General features: G+C 38.4%; 1 protein-coding gene across 1 annotated transcript in view; it reads right to left on the reverse strand.

The window, feature by feature from the left end:
- LPAR1 (lysophosphatidic acid receptor 1) overlaps positions 1-19,616 on the reverse strand; it is a 359,348-nt gene that overhangs the window by 273,699 nt on the left and 66,033 nt on the right. The window contains exon 5 of the mRNA XM_078436595.2: positions 17,200-17,283. The gene's annotated coding sequence lies outside the window, so the exon portion shown is untranslated. The remainder of the gene's footprint in view (positions 1-17,199; positions 17,284-19,616) is intronic.

Raw genomic sequence — 19,616 nt, forward strand, 5'->3', positions numbered from 1 at the left:
ACTCCTGGTTGGAAGAGGCTATACAGAAAATATGGGGCTCTTAGTCCTGGCCTGAGTGGCCCAGTGCTTAAGGAGCAGAGGGGCCTCCCACTAATCCCAGAGGTCTCATGAACCCCATGAGAGTTGGAGTCAAACCCACAAAAGCTAAAGATAGATTTTCTATCTGCCAGGCATGATAGGACTAGAAATAGAAATCCATTTAAATAATCAAAAGTAAATCACATCTCTTCCTCATCCTCCTCCTCCCCTTCACTATACTCTCTGCCTCAGTGGTCACACTGTTTCCTCCGCTTTTGTATATGTGTCTGTCTTGTCTCCCTTTGCTTCTTTCTTATAAGGACATTTGCCAAGGCATTTGGAGCCCACCCAGGTAATGCAAGATAATCTCTCCATCTCAAAACCCTTAACTTAATCACACATGTAAAGGTCCTTTTTCCCTATAATCTAACATTTACAGGTTCCAGAGATTAGAAGCTGGAATTTTGAGGACTTTTACACAGCCCATCCCACCCACTGAAGGGGTTAACAGAGCATCAAGTTGGCACATTCCTCTTAACTATTTAGACAAAAAAATAGTTATTTGTCCTATACTTCCAAATGAGGCTACGTGATGCTGCAGCTCCCTGTGTCTCTATTGTGAACTGACCCTGTCAAGAGCTTTTTATCATAGGCAACTCTGTCCTTTCTAACCCAATGATCATCCTTTGGGGCAATGGAAAAAATAATATAAATCCTCCTTTGGATTCCTCATTATGTGCCTGAAAGATGTTACGATGCTTCTTTTGTAACCCCATTCATCATATCTGGGGTAAGTATGCCACTGACATTGCCATTTAATCACTCCACACATAATACTATGTAGGGTACAATTACTGTGCCAATTTGAGCTGTTTGCATTTAATTCCATCAAAAATTATCTCATGATATCAGAATACTATGAAGAATCACAAAGGAAAATAGATGTGAAAAAAAGCTAAATTATGTACTTGAACTGAGCCTGACTCATCTCCCAAATTTGCATGTTAAGTATAGACTCAGTCCATATACCACTGAAATCATCAATATTACTAAAACATTGCAGGATTAGGATAGACACCAAAGGCCTATGTAATTAAAAGACAATTAGCATTGAAAGTCTCTTGGATTATGATGGAGATAAATCTGCCATGTTGTTAATAAATAGACCTAATTACTTTACTTGATTATCTATTTCTTTCTTTAGTATTAAATTTACAAGAAAAAAATGAAGATCTTTAAAAGAAGCCTTAAAGATTCCATTTTTCAGCAGCCTTTGTCTTTAAGGGAAAAAAATCATTTTTATAATACATTGTTTCACAAAGTATGAAACATACTTTGTGATTTATGATAATAAATACTTTGTGGTTTATGATAATGTCTAAACTGTTTAGATTGCTTTGGGGACACATTTTAAGCCTTCATTTAAGAAAAAAAAAAACAGCTGAACCATACATTACAGTAAATCAGTGACCTCTGGATCCTGTGTGTTGTGGGCTTGCAAATGGTTTCTTTTGCATTGCCATCGTGAATTCTTTCCCAATGAACTCTGTGCAACATAATGAATATCCATATTTTGTATATAAGAAGCCCACTTGGCCTCCAAACTCTATTATGTGAACGACAATTATTTCTTAAATACTGATTTAACATTCACAACGAAAATATACATGACTGTGTGGCATGACAGACCACTAGCCTAAGACCATCCTATGAATCTAGATAAATAGGCAGAACCAAAACCAATGTTCTAGGTCTGCTATCTTGTAAGACTAGTTGATAGAGTCTTACTCCTGCTTCCTTACACCTCCTCTTACCCAGCTCTTGGGGTTTCCAGCAAAATTCCTGGATGGCTCCAGAAGTCTCTTGCCTATAGCCAAAGCTCTTCCTCATAGGTTGTCTCATTCAGCCATGGCTGCTGCCTCTCCTAGTCCCTGCCACTTCCGTTGCTCTACAGTCCCAAGCAGCAGTAAAAGCAAAAGATAGTGAGGCATTCCCATCACAGAAATGGGTTGTACTGTTGTCAGAAACCTTGAGACTCCAGAAGCATCTGGGTTTTACTGCATGTTCATTAACAGCTTTTTCTTATTTCTACTTCCTAGGATGTGCCACATCAGAACTCCATAAAGAGGAAAGGAGAACTTTCCACATTCTTTCAGAGCTAAGAAATAACTGATCATACAATAAGTAAAAAAAAAAAAAAAAAAAAAAACGAAAAATTGAAGCAGAAATGGAAAACCAAATTATTCAAGCTAAAGACACAGATAAGCCATAAATGTTACAGTGGTTGAACTGCTAATTCCTCTTAGTGCTCTTTCTATTCCACTAGATGAAAAGATTAGTAACACTGGAAACTTTTAAGGATGACATTCAAATTCCTGGTAGTTTGATGAGGTTTTTTTTTTTACTGTAAATAATTTTGGGGAAAATTCATCTCTGGCATGCAATGATCTTGGAATATTTTCTGTGAAAAATAAAATAAGAATGCCTTTTATTGGTATTGGTACTGGTTTATAAAGATTACAAAGAGCAGAAACACACATTATCCCATTTGATCCTCAAAGCAACTCTGCAAAGCAAACAGGAAATTCATACTATGATTACCATTTTAAAGATGAGGAAACTGAGAACCAAAAATCATAAAGCTCCTGATCAAGATCTTATAAATAGTAAATGGAAATATTAGGCCTTGATCTCAGTTCACTGTATTTCCCATTAAACCATAATGCCCCTTCATCTAACTCTTTCTCTCTTTTTTTTTTCCTGGAAAAATAAAGGCACTCCTATTTTAAAATTGAAAAGGTTGTTAGTTTTAAAGGAAAAACAAAACCTTTCTCCTTTTTAAAATTTCATGAACAATAAGAAAAATAACAAAAAATTACAGAAAAATTACAGAAAAATAAGAAAAAAACTTTGAAAGGGAAAAAGCAGGAAAAAAAAAAGCAGGAAAAAGCAGGTGTTAGAAACAATAACACCTAGAATTAATAACTTGGTGTATTTCCTTTTACACTATTTCCTGTGCAAGTCTGCCCATGTTAATAAATATAAATTTGCTTACAAAAATTGCACCATCTTTACAGACTGCTTTTGTGCACGGCCTTTTGCACTCAATACCTTTAGAACAACTTTTCATGTCAATATTTAAATACCAATAACTATCATTTTGATGACTGCATACTATCTCATAGTATAGGTATATCTAATTTGTTTAATTGAACCCCTAAAATGCCAAATTTAAGTTGTTTCCAAATTTCCTCTATTTTATTTTAATTTTTTAATGTTTATTTATTTATTTTTGAGAGTAGAGAGGAGCAGAAAGAGAGAGAAGAGAATTCCAAGCAGGCTTTGCACTGACAGTACAGAGCCCAATGCAGGACTTGAACCCATGAACTGTGAGATCATGACCTGAAACAAAATCAAGAGTCAGACACTTAACCAGCTGAGCCACCCAAGCACCCCAGTTGACTCTATTTTAAATAAGTAATGTGAATATTGCCTTAAGAAACATCAGACAAATCTAAATTGAAGAACATTCTAGAAAATAATTGTCTTTACTCTTCAAAAAAAATCAAGGTCAGGAAATATAAATAAAAAAAGAATTGCTCCAGAAAAAAAAGAGAACAAGCAGTAAATGACTATAAAAGACAAAATTGGATGGCAATAAATTGAACAACCTAGAGGAAATGCATAAATTCCTAGAAATATATAGTCTACCAAACTGAAACAGGAAGAAATTTTTAACAGACTCTTTACCAGAAATGAAATTGAATCAGTAATCAAAAAACTCCCAACAAACAAAAGTCCAGGACTAGATGGCTTCACAGGTGAATTCTACCAAACCATTAAAAAACCTATTAATACCTATTCTTCTCAAACTTTTCCATAAAATAGAAGAGGAAAGAAAACTTTCAAATTCATTCTATGAAGCCAGTCATAGAAGTCAGGTATCAAAACCAGATAATTATATCACAAAAAGGAAAACTACAGACCAATATCTTGATGAACATAGATGAAAAAAAAATCCTCAACAAAATATTAGCAAAATGAATCCAACAATACATTTAAAAAAATCTTTCACCATGATCAAGTAGGATTTATTCCAGGCATGCAAGGGTGGTTCAATATTCACAAATCAATCACCCTGATACATAACATCAATTAAGAGAAAGAATAAAACCGTAAGATCATTTCAATAAATGCAGAGAAAAGCAATTGACAAAGTACAAATTCCATCCATGATAAATACACTCAACAAAGTAGGTTTAGAGGGAACATACCTTAACATAATAAAAGCTTTATATGCAAAACCCACAGAAAACATCATCCTCAATAGAGAAAAACTGAGAGCTTTTCTCCTAAGGTCAAGAACAAGACAAGGATGTCTACTATCACCACTTTTATTCAGCATAGTACTGGAAGTCCTAGCCACAGTAATCAGACAAGAAAAAGGGATAACAGGCATCCAAATTGATAAAGAAGTAAAATTTTCACTATTTTCAGATGACATGATACTATATAGAAAACCTTAAAGACTCCACTATAAAACCACTAAAACTGATAAAGGAATTCAGCAAGGTTGTAGGATACAGAATCAATGTGTAGAAATCTGTTGCATTTTATTCTATATGCTACTAATGAAACAGCAGAAAGACAAATTAAGAAAGCAATCCCATTTACAATTGCACCGAACATAATAAAATACCTAGGAATAAACTTAATCAAGGAGGTAAAAGACCTGTACTCTGAAAACTACAAAATATTGATCAAAGAAATTGAAGATGACACAAACAACTGGAAAGACATTCCCTGCTCATGGATCAGGGGAACAAATGCTAAAATATCCATACCACCCAAAGCAATCTACAGATTTAATGCAATCCCTATAAAAATACCATCAACATTTTTCACAGAACTAGAACAAACAATCCTAAAACATGTATGGAACCACAAAAGACCCCAAACAGCCAAAGCATTCTTGAAAAAGAAAAGCAAAACTGGAGGTATCACAATTCGAGATTTCAAGTTATATTACAAAGCTGTAGCGATCAAAACAGTTTGGTACTGGCACAAAAATAAACACATAGATCAACAGAATGGAATAGAGAGTGCATGATTATATAGTCAATTAATCTTCAAGAAAGGAGGCAAAAAATAACATGGGAAAAAGACAGCCCCTTCAACAAATGGTGTTGGCAAAACTGGACAGCTACATGCAAAAGAATGAAACTGGACCACTTTCTTACACTATACACAAAAATAAACTCAAAATGGATTAACGACATAAATGTGAAACCTGAAGCCATAAAAATCCTAGAAGAGAGCACAGGCAGTAATTTCTCTGACATCAGGCATAACAACATCTTTCTAGACATGTCTCCTGAGGCAAGGGAAACAAAAGCAAAAATAAACTATTGGGAATACATCAAAGTAGAAATCTTCGATACAGTAAAGGAAACAATCAACAAAGCTAAAAGACAACCTACAGAATGGGAGAAGATATTTTCAAATGCCATATCCAATAAAAGATTAGTACCCAAGATATATAAAGAACTTTAATAATTCAACACCAAAAAACCAAATAATCTAATTAAACAATGGGCAGAAGACATGAACAGACATTTCTCCAAAGAATACATACAGATGGCCAAAAGACACATGAAAAGATACTCAATATCACTAATCATCAGGGAAATGCAAATCAAAACCACAATGAAACCTCACCTCACACCTGTCTCAATGGCTAAAATCAAAAGTATAAGAAACAACAAGTGTGGGCAAAGACGCGGAGGAAAAGGAACCCTCCTGTACTGTTGGTGGGAATGCAAACTGGTGCAGCCACTCTGGAAAACAGTGTGGAGGTTCCTCAAAAAATTAAAAATAGATCTACCCTGTGACCCAGAAATAGCACTGCTAGTAATTTACCCAAGGGATACAGGAGTGCTGATGCATAGGGGCCCTTGTACCCCAATGTTTATAGCAGCACTTTCAACAATAGCCAAATTATGGAAAGAGCCTAAATATCCATCAACTGACAAATGGATAAAGAAATTGTGGTTTATATACACAATGGAATACTACGTAGCAATGAGATAGAATGAAATATGGCCTTTTGTAGCAACATGGATGGAACTGGAGAGTGTTATACTAAGTGAAATAAGTCATACAGAGAAAGACAGATACCATATATTTTCACTCTTATGTGGATCCTGAGAAACTTAACAGAAGACCCTGGGGGAGGGGAAGGAAAAAAAAAGTTAGAGAGGGAGGGAGCCAAACCATAAGAGACTCTTAAAAACTGAGAACAAACTAAGGGTTGATGGAGGGTGGGAAGGAGGGGGAAGGTGGGTGATGGGCAGGGAGGAGGGCACTTGTTGGGATGAGCACTGGGTGTTAGATGGAAACCAATTTGACAATAAATTTCATATTAAAAAAATTTAAAAATAATAATAGTAATTTAAAAATAAAAATAGTAAAATAAAAGAATGAAGAAAAGATATATCGTGCAAGCATGAATCCAAAAGTTACCCCCCAAAAAAGTCAACTGATGGTTAAAGCACAAAGAATAACAACAATAGTAGAAGTGAAATATGTGGCAATGATATCACAAAGAAAGTGAAAGCCACATCTCCTGAAGAACTTCACATTTAACTCCACATGTCACTAAGAGTTAAAGCTGGAATCCTAACAAAGTCCTATAAATCCCCATGCCATCTGTTCCTATTAATTCTCTCACTTCCTCTCCTTCTATTCTCCCTGCTTTGCTCACTGGGCTCCATTCACACTAACCTATCCGCCTATTGTGAGAACATTCTGGACAAAGTCCCTTTGGGCCTGGTGGCTGCCTTTTCCCCAAAGACTCTCACGCTAAGATGACCAGAGGCTAACACACTTCTAAATGAGGACCACCTAGACAAATCTACTTCCAGTTGTAACCCACACACTCATCCCTAGCCCTGTGCCCTTATATTTTTCATAGCACTTACCCCCTTTTAACACACTATATGAATTTCCTTGTTTATTGAGCTTATTATTCATTTTATGTCCCCACTTGCTAGAATGTAAGTCCCAATAGAGTATTGTCTGTTTTCTTGATAAATGTAATCCAAGGCCATATAACAGTGGCTAGGATATAGTAGTTGCTTAATATATCTTTATTTGTTTAATGAATGAATAAATGAATATCTGTTGGAGAAGGGAAAAAGGGAAATATGTTAATGATAATAATACAAATATTACTCTGAGAACACAGTGCACCAAAAGAGAAGACATGACTTACATGGGCAGTTAGACTCATTTTCGCCTTTTGTATAAAGAAGTATCCAAATGAAAATGGTTTTACAAATTTCAATACAGCAGAGATTAACAAGTTCAACCTCAAACACAAGTCCATTTTTCACAGAGGCTACCAAGTCAGTGAGAGGCACACACAGTTCTGTGATGTCAACTGCATTCGCACTGCATATCCTCTGCTTAGAGTCACCTGACATAAGAATAACATGATGTTTACACACAGCACCTGGATGTGTGTGCCCTTCATTCTCTATTCCTTTTATTCATTTTTTTTTTAAAGAAATCCATTGCACATTAAATGCTAAAGCTAAGGGATTTGCAGAACGTCCATTAGAGATAAGAAACACCAAGCTACTGTTTGTTCATTTTCAACTAGCAGACATCTCTAGGCATAGATGTCACCCAGAGTAGTAATGTAAACAGGTCATTTAAACAAGGAATTCAGGTAGAAAATGGAAATCGTTGAAGAACCATTAATGCCCACACCAGCCTGCTTCAGCTAGAAACAAAGAGGAAAGATGCACTCACCATGTGAACGGATGGTAATAGGGTACATCAGATAATTCTGGCCTTCTACAGGCCTGCTAGCATCCACCCACATGAAAATGTTGTCAGTCTTCAAGAACCGGGGGCACCTGGGTGGCTCAGTTGGTTAAGCGTCCAACTTCAGCTCAGGTCATGATCTCGTGGTTTGTGAGTTCAAGCCCCACATCGGGCTCTGTGCCGACAGCTCCAAACCTGGAGTCTGCTTCGGATTCTGTATCTCCCTCTCTCTCTGCCCCATCCCTACTCACACTCTGCCTCTCTCCAAAATAAACATTAAAAAATATTTTTACAAAAATCTTCAAGAACCAGCTTAAATTCTCTCTCCTTCATGAAGACTCAGTGATTCCCAGAAATGAATGACATACTGGCTTCTATCAGATCTCAGCACCACATTGATAGCAACTTGTGGTACTTATACCTTAGATATATAGTCGTAAGTATTCAACATGGGGGCACCTGGGTGGCTCAGCCAAGAAAGCATCTGACTCTTGATTTCAGCTCACGTCATGATCCCAGGGTCATGGCATCAAGCCCTACGGTAGCATTCTCTCTCTCTCTCTCTCTCTCTCTCTCTCTCTCTGTTTCTCACCCCCTCCTCTGCTCATGCATGCTCTCTCTCTAAAATTAAAAAATAAATAAACAAAAAACCAAGTATTCAACATAGCTGCCACCATGAGGGAAGGTATCCTGTGTTTTAATCCTGTGTATGTCCTTTGGCACCTCACATATATATCCATTAAACCCTTAACTGAATCAAATCAAATGCTTCCAAAATTGTCTCCCATGCTGGGAAGCCAGGAAATATTTCTGTATACAATAGATATTTGCTGAATTCATTTGAATGGAATCCCAAGAAGATTTCTATTTCTGGAAACTTTTTCTATTAGTTCTATCAGAGCTCAGGTAGACCACTAAGGTCAGCAGCTATCACTTGTTCTTATTCTTTTATTTAAATTAACCAAACTTTCTTTAGCCAAATTTTATTGATTTCTAGTATAAAACAGCATATAGTCTGAATGATTGCCTAAATCATTCAAATGTAGGCTCCATGAAGACAGTTTTTGTCTCTTGGTTCTTTGCTCTTATGATGATTAAAACAGTCCCTGACACATAATAGATATTCAGTAATAATTACTGAATGAAGTTGTTCAAAACATCATGAAAACCCAGCTTTCTGCCAACAGACTATGAAAAGCAGCCTACTTATTACAGACACAGTGGTGGATCATTTCCTAAGAGCCTCCAACTTTCCCTCCATCCCTATAGACCCATGTCTCTCTGCACATTGAGAGGGAGAGTCTGTTCCCTTTTCCCTTGAGCTTGAGCTGGCCTTGTGACTTACTTTGAGCAACAGAATGCATGGGAGGGGGATGTTCTGGGATTTACACACCTAGATCTTAAAATACCTGTAGCCTCTGCTTTCTCCGTCTCAGGGTCCATGGGGTAATGAGAACCCATGGAAAAAGAGAAACCTAGCCAGGAGGCCCTGAGCCATCCCGGCAGAGATTCTGAACATGGAAGTGATCTTAGATGTTCCAACCCCACCCACGTTCCCAGCTGAATGCAACTGCACGAGTAACTCCAGCCAACACATGGAGTGAAGACTGGCATCCCAGCAAGCTCTGCTCTGTTGCAGAATCATGAGTAAATAACTGGGTTTTGTTGTCACAGCCACTAACTCTAGAGGTGGTTTGTTACACACACTAGATAACTGAAGCAATCCTAATTCATTTGTCTACATATCTGTCCTTTCTGTATGTTTGCATAAAAAATACTGTGAAATGATTATCACTTAATATGTGTTTCTGGGTGGTGACATCTTTGGTGGGGTTTTTTCTTTTTTGTCTTTAGTTTTTTGCTTAGTACTTTATATTTCTGGAATTGCATTAATAAAATGTATTTCATAAAAACAATAATTATTATTTTCTTATCATTTAAAACATTAACAGATCTCAAAGGAATGTTTATAAAACATACAGAGAATATAAAAAACTTCAAAAATACCTTTATACCTACCCACCACCCAGTTTAAGAAATAGAACATTATATTCAAAGCTTTCTATGTGCTCCTTCCATAACCCAACACCTTCCCTCAATTTCTGCTTCATGAACTTTGCTTTGCTTCTCTATGAAAATTTCTCCAAATATGATTATGTACCCAAACACACAATTGTATGGTTTCATGTTTGTGAAAAGATGGAATTCTATTTTATTGCTGTATCGTATTCCATTCCCTTAACACACTGTGCTAGCCCATTCAGCTTGCTATAACAGAATACCACACACTGGGTGGCTTGTGAACAACAGAAGTTTAAGTTCTCACAGTTCTGGAGTTTGGGAAGTTAAGTCCAAGATCAAGGTGCCAGAAGATCTGGTGTCTGATAAAGATGTCCTCACATGGCAGAAGGGATGATGAAGCTCTCTTGGGTCTCTTTTACAAACACACTAATTGTATTCACGGGAGCTCCACCCTCATGACCTAATCACTTCTCAGAGGACCCCACCTCCTGACACCATCACACTGGGAGTTAACACTTCAACTTATGAATTTGGGATGGGGGAGAACACAAACATTCAGTCTTAGTACACACCACAGTTTACCCATTCTACTGTTGTTAAACACTTCTGTTTGTTCCTAGATTCCACCCGTTACCAAAAGGGCTGCCATGAATATTGTTATACATGTCCCTGATGCAAGAATATTCGGTGCATGCCCAGAAGTGCTAAATACTTTGAGAGGCAATATAGTGGAGAGGTTAAGATGAGCCTCTAAAATCTAACAGACCTGGATTCCAACCCCTATTCCTTCACTCAGTCATCCCTGTGACCTTGTGCTGCTTAATCAATTCCTCTAACAGTCGGTAGGTCTAACCTTTGGTGCATTTGGTAATCACCTAAGGAGGTCTAAAAAATCATAGAAGCCTAGGTCTTGCCTTCAGAGGGTCTGATTTAATTGGTCCAAGTGGATGGTAGCCTGAGCACTGACAGTTTTAAAAGCCCCACCCCTACCCCAGCCATATGAATGGGCAGCCACATCTGAGAACCAGTTTCCCCATCCGTGAAACCTTGATGAGGACAACAGTTAACAGGGCCTTACCAGAGCGCTGCCAGAAGGACAAAATAGTGTGCGTGACAGTGCCTGGAAGTCAATAATTTTAGCCCTTCTGGTGAAAGCCCTCACTCCATTACATTTTAAGTTTGAGTACAGCTGACATTGGAAGTATCACAATAAGTAGGATTTGATGACTGGGTGGATGCAGAGAAATAAAGGACAGGAACCCTGGTTCATATGCTCTGAAGGGGAAAATACAGAAAAGGGAGCAGACCAGTCTTTTGACTCCAACTATCTAGACACAATCTCTCAATTACTCTCTGTTGTAATTTTCCAAGTTTATGTGAGATGTGAGTGATTCGAAACCCAGTTAGAGGCTTGCCTTTATTGTTTGCTGGCCTTACTGGGGGTGGAATCTTAGAAATGTTAGTGTCTTATAGAGATAATGTTCTCTTTGTTCAAAGATTTTGTTTTCCAACCAAGGAAATAATTAATTAAGCTTGTGTTCTCCCATCCCCCTCTATGATGTTCTAAACAGCAGTACTTATTTGGGACATGATATTAATTTTGTTTGGAATCCATGGTGACATAGTATTTGTTTTTTGTCATGAACATGTTACAAAGTGGTTTTATGATTTTCTAAACCAATCATTGCATTAGGAATCTTCCTTCATGCAGACAAAATTAAAAATCTGCCTCAATCTCAGACATCAAAAAAATCTTTCTCTAATTCAGTTAATGAGTTAGGCTTCCCCCGCCCCAAGAAAAAGAGTGTTAAATATCTGGAATTCATAATAACATCAAATTTTCTTTTATTAAGTAAACTGATTTGTCACTTTCAAAAACCACTTTAGTCAAATAGGTTATTACACTTATTCCCTTAAACTGTCATTTAGCAAATAAACACTGACATAGAATGTCCACCAAAAAAGAAAAAATGTGAGGAAGAGATACCTTACAAAGGTAGGAACTTATTGGGTGGTGAGAACAGTTCAGGGAATCTGTGGCCTGACTGGGCTAGGCCCACAGCTAGATTTCATCTAATCCACCTGTCAGACGCCAAGAAAAATAAGTGCATTTTGTAGAGCCTGGTATCTCTAGCTCTCCCCTCTGACCTCCTTCCTTCCTGACCCTTTGACCTTCCCCGCAGGAGCTGCTCTGAGCAACTGTGCCCAGCACCTGGGAGGCCAACAATTCTGCAGAGGCCAACAAGTCAACATTCCACCGGGGACGCTGTGGCTGGATAATTCAACAAATTCAGCTGTTCTCCTCGCCACACCCTCCATCTAGGCTTCCACCCAAGGTTCCTCCTTCTTCACTATTAAAAATTGTAAGTCAAGGCCCCCAGTCTCTCTTCTCACCCCTCCCAACCAGTCCCCCCACCCCTGCTTCCCACCTCCATGCCTCCCTGCCTGTGAGTCTCCCCACAGTGCCTTGTGGAAACCCCAACTCTAGAAGGAATGAACTTCCTTTGGTCTACAAATATTTCCTTGAGCATTCCCCCAAAATTACTGACAAGTGGATTTATTGGATTCCCTCCCAAACCTGTCATTCCATTAGACACAATCACCCACTTAGTCATGAGAACACCAACTGTTAGAATAAACGTGACCTTCTGCCATTTGCCCTCCCATATCCAGTCTGTGGCCATGTCTTGACTACTGTGACTCCAGTGACTTTACAGGGAGGAGGGAATGAGATGGGCCCATGCTCGGTTCATTAGCCCTCCTATTATTTATTAAGATCTTTTTATGAAAAAGTTTAAAAGTACACTTAAATACAGAGAATAGCACAGCAAAAATCCCATATCCCCACCACCTAACTGCCTCAGATTGTAACATTTTACAACACTATATTCTATTCCATTTCCTTCCAATGCTTTTTTTTCTAACAGATGAGACTCAAAAGCATTGAGTGACTTTCCCCAGACCTACAGCCCTCACCCAGCACAATGTCTAAGACACAGAGTATGTGAAGGCTCATTTGCTCAATAGCTCTCACCTAATCTATGAGCCTCCTTGGGTCCCCCCTGTCCTTTCTCCCAAGCTCCCTTTCTAATCTGCTTCCTTGGAATATAGATGTTTCTGTCTGTACTGTCAAATTTTCCTTGCAATATCTGCCTATTTCCTTTTATTTTTTTCTCCCCATGCCATTCATTCTGTTTTTCACTTAGTAGCTATTTCATAAGCACCTACTATGTACCAGGCACTATTCCAGGCCCTCAGGATATGCATCCATCTACCTTCTTCTCTATGTAGCTTTGTCTTTGCTGATCCTTGCTGTTGGACCATCTGTCAATATGAATTTCTTCCCCTTTTCCTTTCATCATCCCTACCCTCCTCAGCTCTTGCCATACTTCCCTCACCTCACTGATTACAAAGGAAAATAGAAGCATTATTTTACTTACTGCATTTTTATGTTAGAATGATATGTCCTCTGTAGCTTTATTTTTTTTTTAAAAAAAACTGATTAAGAAATAATTTCCTATTGATTAATGTTCAGATTTTTGACAGTAATACCAGGTCTTCAAAAAGTCTTTTCTTTCCCACCAAGCACTTTGTATCCCAACCACATTTGAATAGCCTCCATGCTACAGACTTACTCCCAGGCCTTTACTCAGGCTGTTCCCATTATATGGGGTGTTTTCAACCTAGATTTGTCAAGGTTCTTGGGAGACTTGTCTGCCACTGTCTGCTTTTTCGCCCATGTCTCCAGCATTTAGCACAATGCCTGGTGCACAGGATGAGCTCAAGAAATGGTCATTGTATTTAAAAAAAACAAATAAATATTAAGTTACTCATCACTTGGGACAGCATGTTTTCTTTTAGCTGATGGGCCACCATAGAAACAAATTTTTTAACTTACATTGACCAACCAAAATGGAAAAAGAGACGGCAAGAATAGACAAGAGAAACATGCCACTCAGAAAGACTGAGAAGCTCTGAGGTTGTTCTTTCTCATGGGGTTACAGAACTGTCAGAGGTGGGGTCGAGGCAACTGCAAATAGTTTGCCTCCCTACTAATCCTTCAGGGGAGGGAAACCTGTTCTAAGTAGGCAATGTGACAGCTGCAATTCTACCAGCACATTCCACAAAAGTCACAAGAAAATTGATGAGAATTCGAATACTCTGTGATAGCAGTAAGAAAAAGCTTCCAAGGAAAAACACCAGGAAAGGGACTTGGTGACTTTTAGCCCTCGGAAAAGTGAATATTTAAAACACATGAATCTGTTAGACCCACCCCCTCACCCCCCCTCCCATAAATCAGAGGTTAGAGAAGATGGCATCAAATGCCCCAGTGAAGGTTTACACCGAGGGGCACAGCACCAGGGCTAAATCAAAGAACTAAAAGTTAAAAAATCATAATAACCACCTCTCTCTAGACCCCACCCCTGTCCAAACTGGTTTACAACACTGTGGGTGAGATCATTCACCTGCACCAAGAGATAAAGCTCTTTATGATTCACTCCCTTAGGAACTCAGTAATTAAGATCATTTAGAAAAGGAATAAGAGCTGTTTAAGAAAACAGGCATTCCTGGCAAAGGGATGCTGCAGGGTCTTGGAGCAGCTGGATCTTCATGGGGGCTAAAAAAAAACCCCACATCCTTCGAGAAGGACAATACTCTGCAGCACCTACCTGCAATCAAGTTACCCAGGGTGCTTGTTACGAGTTCAGATTTGGGAACCCCAACTCTTTTCTACTGAATCAATGTTTACACACAGAGATGTGGTTCAGTGTTGAAACTAGGAAATTTAGAACAAAACTCTCCTCTCTAGGCCTCCCTCGGATCTTAACTGGTTACAGCTCTTTTGTGAGACCTTTCATTTCCACACAAGGACAGAGATAGAGCTTGTGAGGGTCAAATATGTGTCAGCAAGTTTCCCTGGTGATTAATATTAGCTGAAGTGTGAGAAGAGCTTCAGGGGTCTGAAGACCATCACCATGGCACACGTAAAGGGCCTTTCATGTGAGACGGAAAGCTACCTGTTCCCTGGAGTTTCTCAGCTCTGGGACCACTCTCCCTTGACCTCAGACCTGAAGAACTGCAGGCAGGAAACCGTTTCCTCCTGTTTCAGAGCCTCTATGTCTTTTGCTCTTGCATAGAATTGTTCCATTGAACTTTGTACCCCTAACAGCTGCTTATATTTGTCACATCATCCTATTTAGTCTTCTCTTTCAATAGATTTATGTACTTCTTTGATTTTCTATTTCGTTATTCTAACGTACTCTTCTTGCTTAAACTCTGACTTCTTACTAAATTGTAAAAATAATTCATCATCCTTGTTTTGTAATTAAGTGATACAGCAATTATAACAAACCATCATAGCACCTAGGTGGAGAATTTATTGGTGTCCACTGAATAGTTCTTTAAACTTTCTGTACTTTAAAATTTTTCCAGGAGCGCCTGAGTGGCTCAGTCAGTTAAGTGATTGATTCTTGGTTTCGGCTCAGGTCATGTTCCCACAGTTTGTGGGTTTGAGCTCCACATCAGGCTCTGCACTGGCAGTGCCAAACCTGCTTAGGATTCTCTCTCTCCTTTCTCTCTGCCCCTCCCCTGCTCATGCTCTCTCTCTTTCTCTCTCTCAAAATAAACAAACTTTGAAAATGTAATTTTTTTCATAATAAAATACTGGGGAGGAAGAATTCCAAAGGTACATAAAGTGAGTAAAAAGTAAACTCCTCCCCTCTCTTTTGCTTACTTCAATCTAATTCCCAGAAAATAATCACTGTCAACAATTTTTTTTAATTTTGTAATTTTCAGGCACACAGCTTTACAATTCAACATCTGTACACACTTCAAAGTGATCCGCCACAAATCTAGTTCCCGTCCATCACCATACAGTTGAACCCCTTCAACAATTTCTTATATATTCTTCCAGAAGTTGTCTCTGCATAAGCAATCACATTTTTTTTCTACTTGATTGCATACATATGACATAAGTGCATAAAAGCATAAAAAACAAATCTTGGGGCACCTGCGTGGCTCAGTTGGTTGAGCGTCAAACTTCAGCTCAGGTCATGATCTCGGGGTTCATGAATTCAAGCCCCACATCCAGCTCACCACTGTTAGTGCAGAGTCTGCTTCAGATCCTCTGTTCCCCTCTCTCTGCCCCTCCCCTGCCTGCAGTCTCCCAAAAAATTAAAAAAATTAAAAAAAATTTTTAAAGCATGAAAAGCAAGTCTGATCTTCCTTTTCTCAGTCATCAACATAACAGGAATTTCTTTTCAAATGAGTACATAGAGATCAGTCCATTTTCTAGTTGCTATATAAAATTTCACTTTATGAATATACATAATTTGAACAGTACTACAATGAGAGATATACAGGCTATGCAGGTAGTTTACAGTTTGGTTATTTGTTTAGCTGACACATCGATACGCAAAATGTCACCATGAACACCCTTATGCCATCTTTTTATATTCACCAGTTATTTGTATAAGATAAAATCCTAGAAGTGAAAATGATGGGCCAAAATTTGCATTGAAATGTTTTAAAATATTGCAAAATTGACTGCTAAAAATTCACACCAATTTATATGCCCGTAAAGCATTTCTATTTTCCTACAATTTCAAATATGTTTAACATTTTCAAATTTCTTCCTCTTTGCCAATCTGATAAGTGAAAAAAAGCACTCTGAATCTAAATTCATTTCTTTAACTAAAAGAAATGAGCATCTTTTCACATATATGCCATTTGTATTTTTTTTCCATAAACTGCTGATTCATGTTCTTCACCCAAATTATATTAGGGTTTTCAACTTTTTTGTTGATTTATTTAAAAGCTCTTCATGTATTAAGAAAATTAGCCTACTTGCCATATATGCTGTAAAAAGACATTGACAGTCGATCTTTTGCCATCTTATCTTATTTGTAGAATTTTTGCCCTGCAGAATTTGGGAGTGAGGTTTTACCACAGAACAGTTTTTCACAATTGTACAAACAATAAGTGATCATTACAATGAATTGGAATAACACATAAAATACCGTATATGTATTTAAAACAAGCAGCAGCAGCAACAATAAACTGCACCCATAGTTACAGAGAGATGACTAAAGTTAATACTGTATTGTATATTCAAAAGTTTCTAAGAGAGCATATGTATATATAGGGATGGAAGATAGATAGATAGATAGATAGATAGATAGATAGGCAGGCAGATAGACAGATAGATATACAAAACAACCTAAACCACTTATATGATTCATTCATACAAATGGAATACCATCCATCCAATTAAAAAGTGTGTTGTAACTGTTACATGAAAAACCAGTTTACAAAAGAGTAGATACTTACATATATGTAAGACTTTGCTATTTACAAAGTACATCCTGCTGTGTGATACTTCCAACAACTCTGAAATATGCCACTATCACCATCCTATAGGTGACAAAACAGAGAGTCAAGAACCAAGTGATTTCTCTGAAATGACATATTTAGTAAATGATCCAGGACTTCTAACTCCAAATTACCTGATTTCTCCAATTGATCCAACTGCCTCAGGGGGAGAGTGAGAATGCAGAATAACATTTAGAAGGAGAGATGTTTCCATAGGTATGTAGCTTAAAAGTCTTTCGAATTATAATTGTACTAGCATACATCCCCAAATCACACTTTTATTCCCAAAATTCAAATTTCAACATAATTCTAATGTGCACAAATTACTGTATGTTTATTAAGCACAATCTAAATCTATCTTCAATGTTACAAAAGAAGTACTTGGTACAGAATGTGTCTGGTGACACACACCATAATGATCTCCCACTCCCTCATTATTTCTTGTGAAGTAATATATTTAATTATATCTGTCAATGACTAATATAACAGGCAGTCCTAACTTGGGACTGTCTTCTACATTAAATTAGAATTGCATTTCCTCCTCTGTCAATTCAGTCTTGTTTTCCACAGAAAGGCAAGCAGGATTGCTTGGTGCTAAATGTCCCATTAGCATTCTCTGACCTTCTGCACAGCTGGCTGCAGCTCTGAACCTGCTGTGGCCACTGAGACACACAAAAGAAATGGAAAAAGTCATTTAATGTCTAGAGTGATCCAAAATGCCAAGGAGCGGCCAGGCCATACCCAATAAAGGAAAGAAAAGAAATAAATAGGCCTGACTGGGCTACTAGAAATAAAGGAGGCAAGAGCCTTGAAGATCTGGGGCCACAAAATTGCCTTCATCCAAAAAAACCCAAAAATACAAAAAACAAAAACAAAAAGACAGGGACACCTTTGGGAAAGCTGGTGACATACATACATGTTTACAAATCTCCCATCAAGAAAGCAGACTATATTTGTTTTTAAAAAAGAAAGCATGATCATTAAAACTAATCCATGTAAAATCCAAGGAAAAGTTCCAGCCTCATAGTGCAAACCTCAACAACTATTGAATCCATATATCACTGTTCTCCTTGACTAAGTGTGCAGTGCGGTATAATAAAGCAGACAGAATTTGAGGGGAAATACTAATATTCCCTAATTTAGAGAAACAGAAGTCTGGAGGTGGTAGATGCAGAAAAAAAAAAATACCCACTTAGAGCTATACTCCCTCCAACCAATTTTCTCCCCTCTGTATAAAGACAATATTCTGAGGCCAGGACTGTGCTGGGCTGCGAGAGTTTCCTCTGACCAACAGATGTTGGCAACAAAGAAGGTGGCAGACACCAGAATTTAATCGACCTCCCTGCTTTTCTAACTCCCTTCCTCCTCACCTGCCTCTGCCATAGAGTCTGTAAAAGATAAAGATTCAATTTCCCTGCCTCTGGTCAGGTATGAGTGGCAACGAGCCAACTCCCAGCCAAAGAAATGGAAGTAGAAGTCTCTTGGTGCTGTGTCTTCCTCTCCACCTTTCTCCCTCCTGGAACCCAGGCCCAGCCTGGAGGTGCAGCAGACCTCACAGAAATGGAAGGGCAGGAGGGCAGAAGGAGCCTGCATCCGATGGCATTGTTGAGTCACCCAACCAGTCCTAGACTGACCACCTCTGGTCTTCTCGTTTTCTGCCTCAGCTACAGTAGAGTTGTTTTGATTATGTGAAACTAAACACAACTCTAATACAACAAAATATCTCCTGGAGTGAAGCCACTAATCAACTGGGTGTCAACACCAAAAGAGCAGTCCTGAAAAAAGAGGTAGAAAGATGCAGTAGGGGACTCTTGTAAAAAACAAAAAACAAAAAACACACAGAGTTAGACATGATGGGATACAAGATAAAACAGTAGCAATGGGGGTGGAATAAAAGGGACAGACTGAAGAGATAGTTGGAGAAACTGGGCCCAACTTTCCTCTTCCCCCCTCCCAGGCCCCATTAAAATGGGAAAAGGGTGATAAAAATGGGAGAAAACTTGCATCTGTGCTAAAAATTGAAAAGGAGGTTTTGTATGGCCTCTGAATGGTTCTTATAAAACCAGATGGAGAGACAACACTTATGATCTGCTAATGAGAAAAAAAGCGAGCAGACAACATCCTAGCAGAACCCTACTAACACCAGCCAACGTGGAGGAGGAGCAAGGGCTGGGAGGAAGGTAGCAGTGAACATAAGGAAAACACTCCCTAGAATTGTATTTGTAGCCATGGATCAGTACCATTCCAAAGAAGCTGTTCAAGGAGATCCCGACAGCATGCTGTTATTCCAGACACTGTAGCAAGACTCCTCTGAAACAGTACCACTTTCTCGCCAGTGAGGCAAGGTTTCATTTTGAGGCATTGGTCAGCAGGAC

The sequence above is a fragment of the Panthera onca genome, chromosome D4, assembly GCF_046562875.1.
Source record: "Panthera onca isolate mPanOnc1 chromosome D4, mPanOnc1 haplotype 2, whole genome shotgun sequence".
Classification (NCBI taxonomy): Eukaryota; Metazoa; Chordata; class Mammalia; order Carnivora; family Felidae; genus Panthera; species Panthera onca.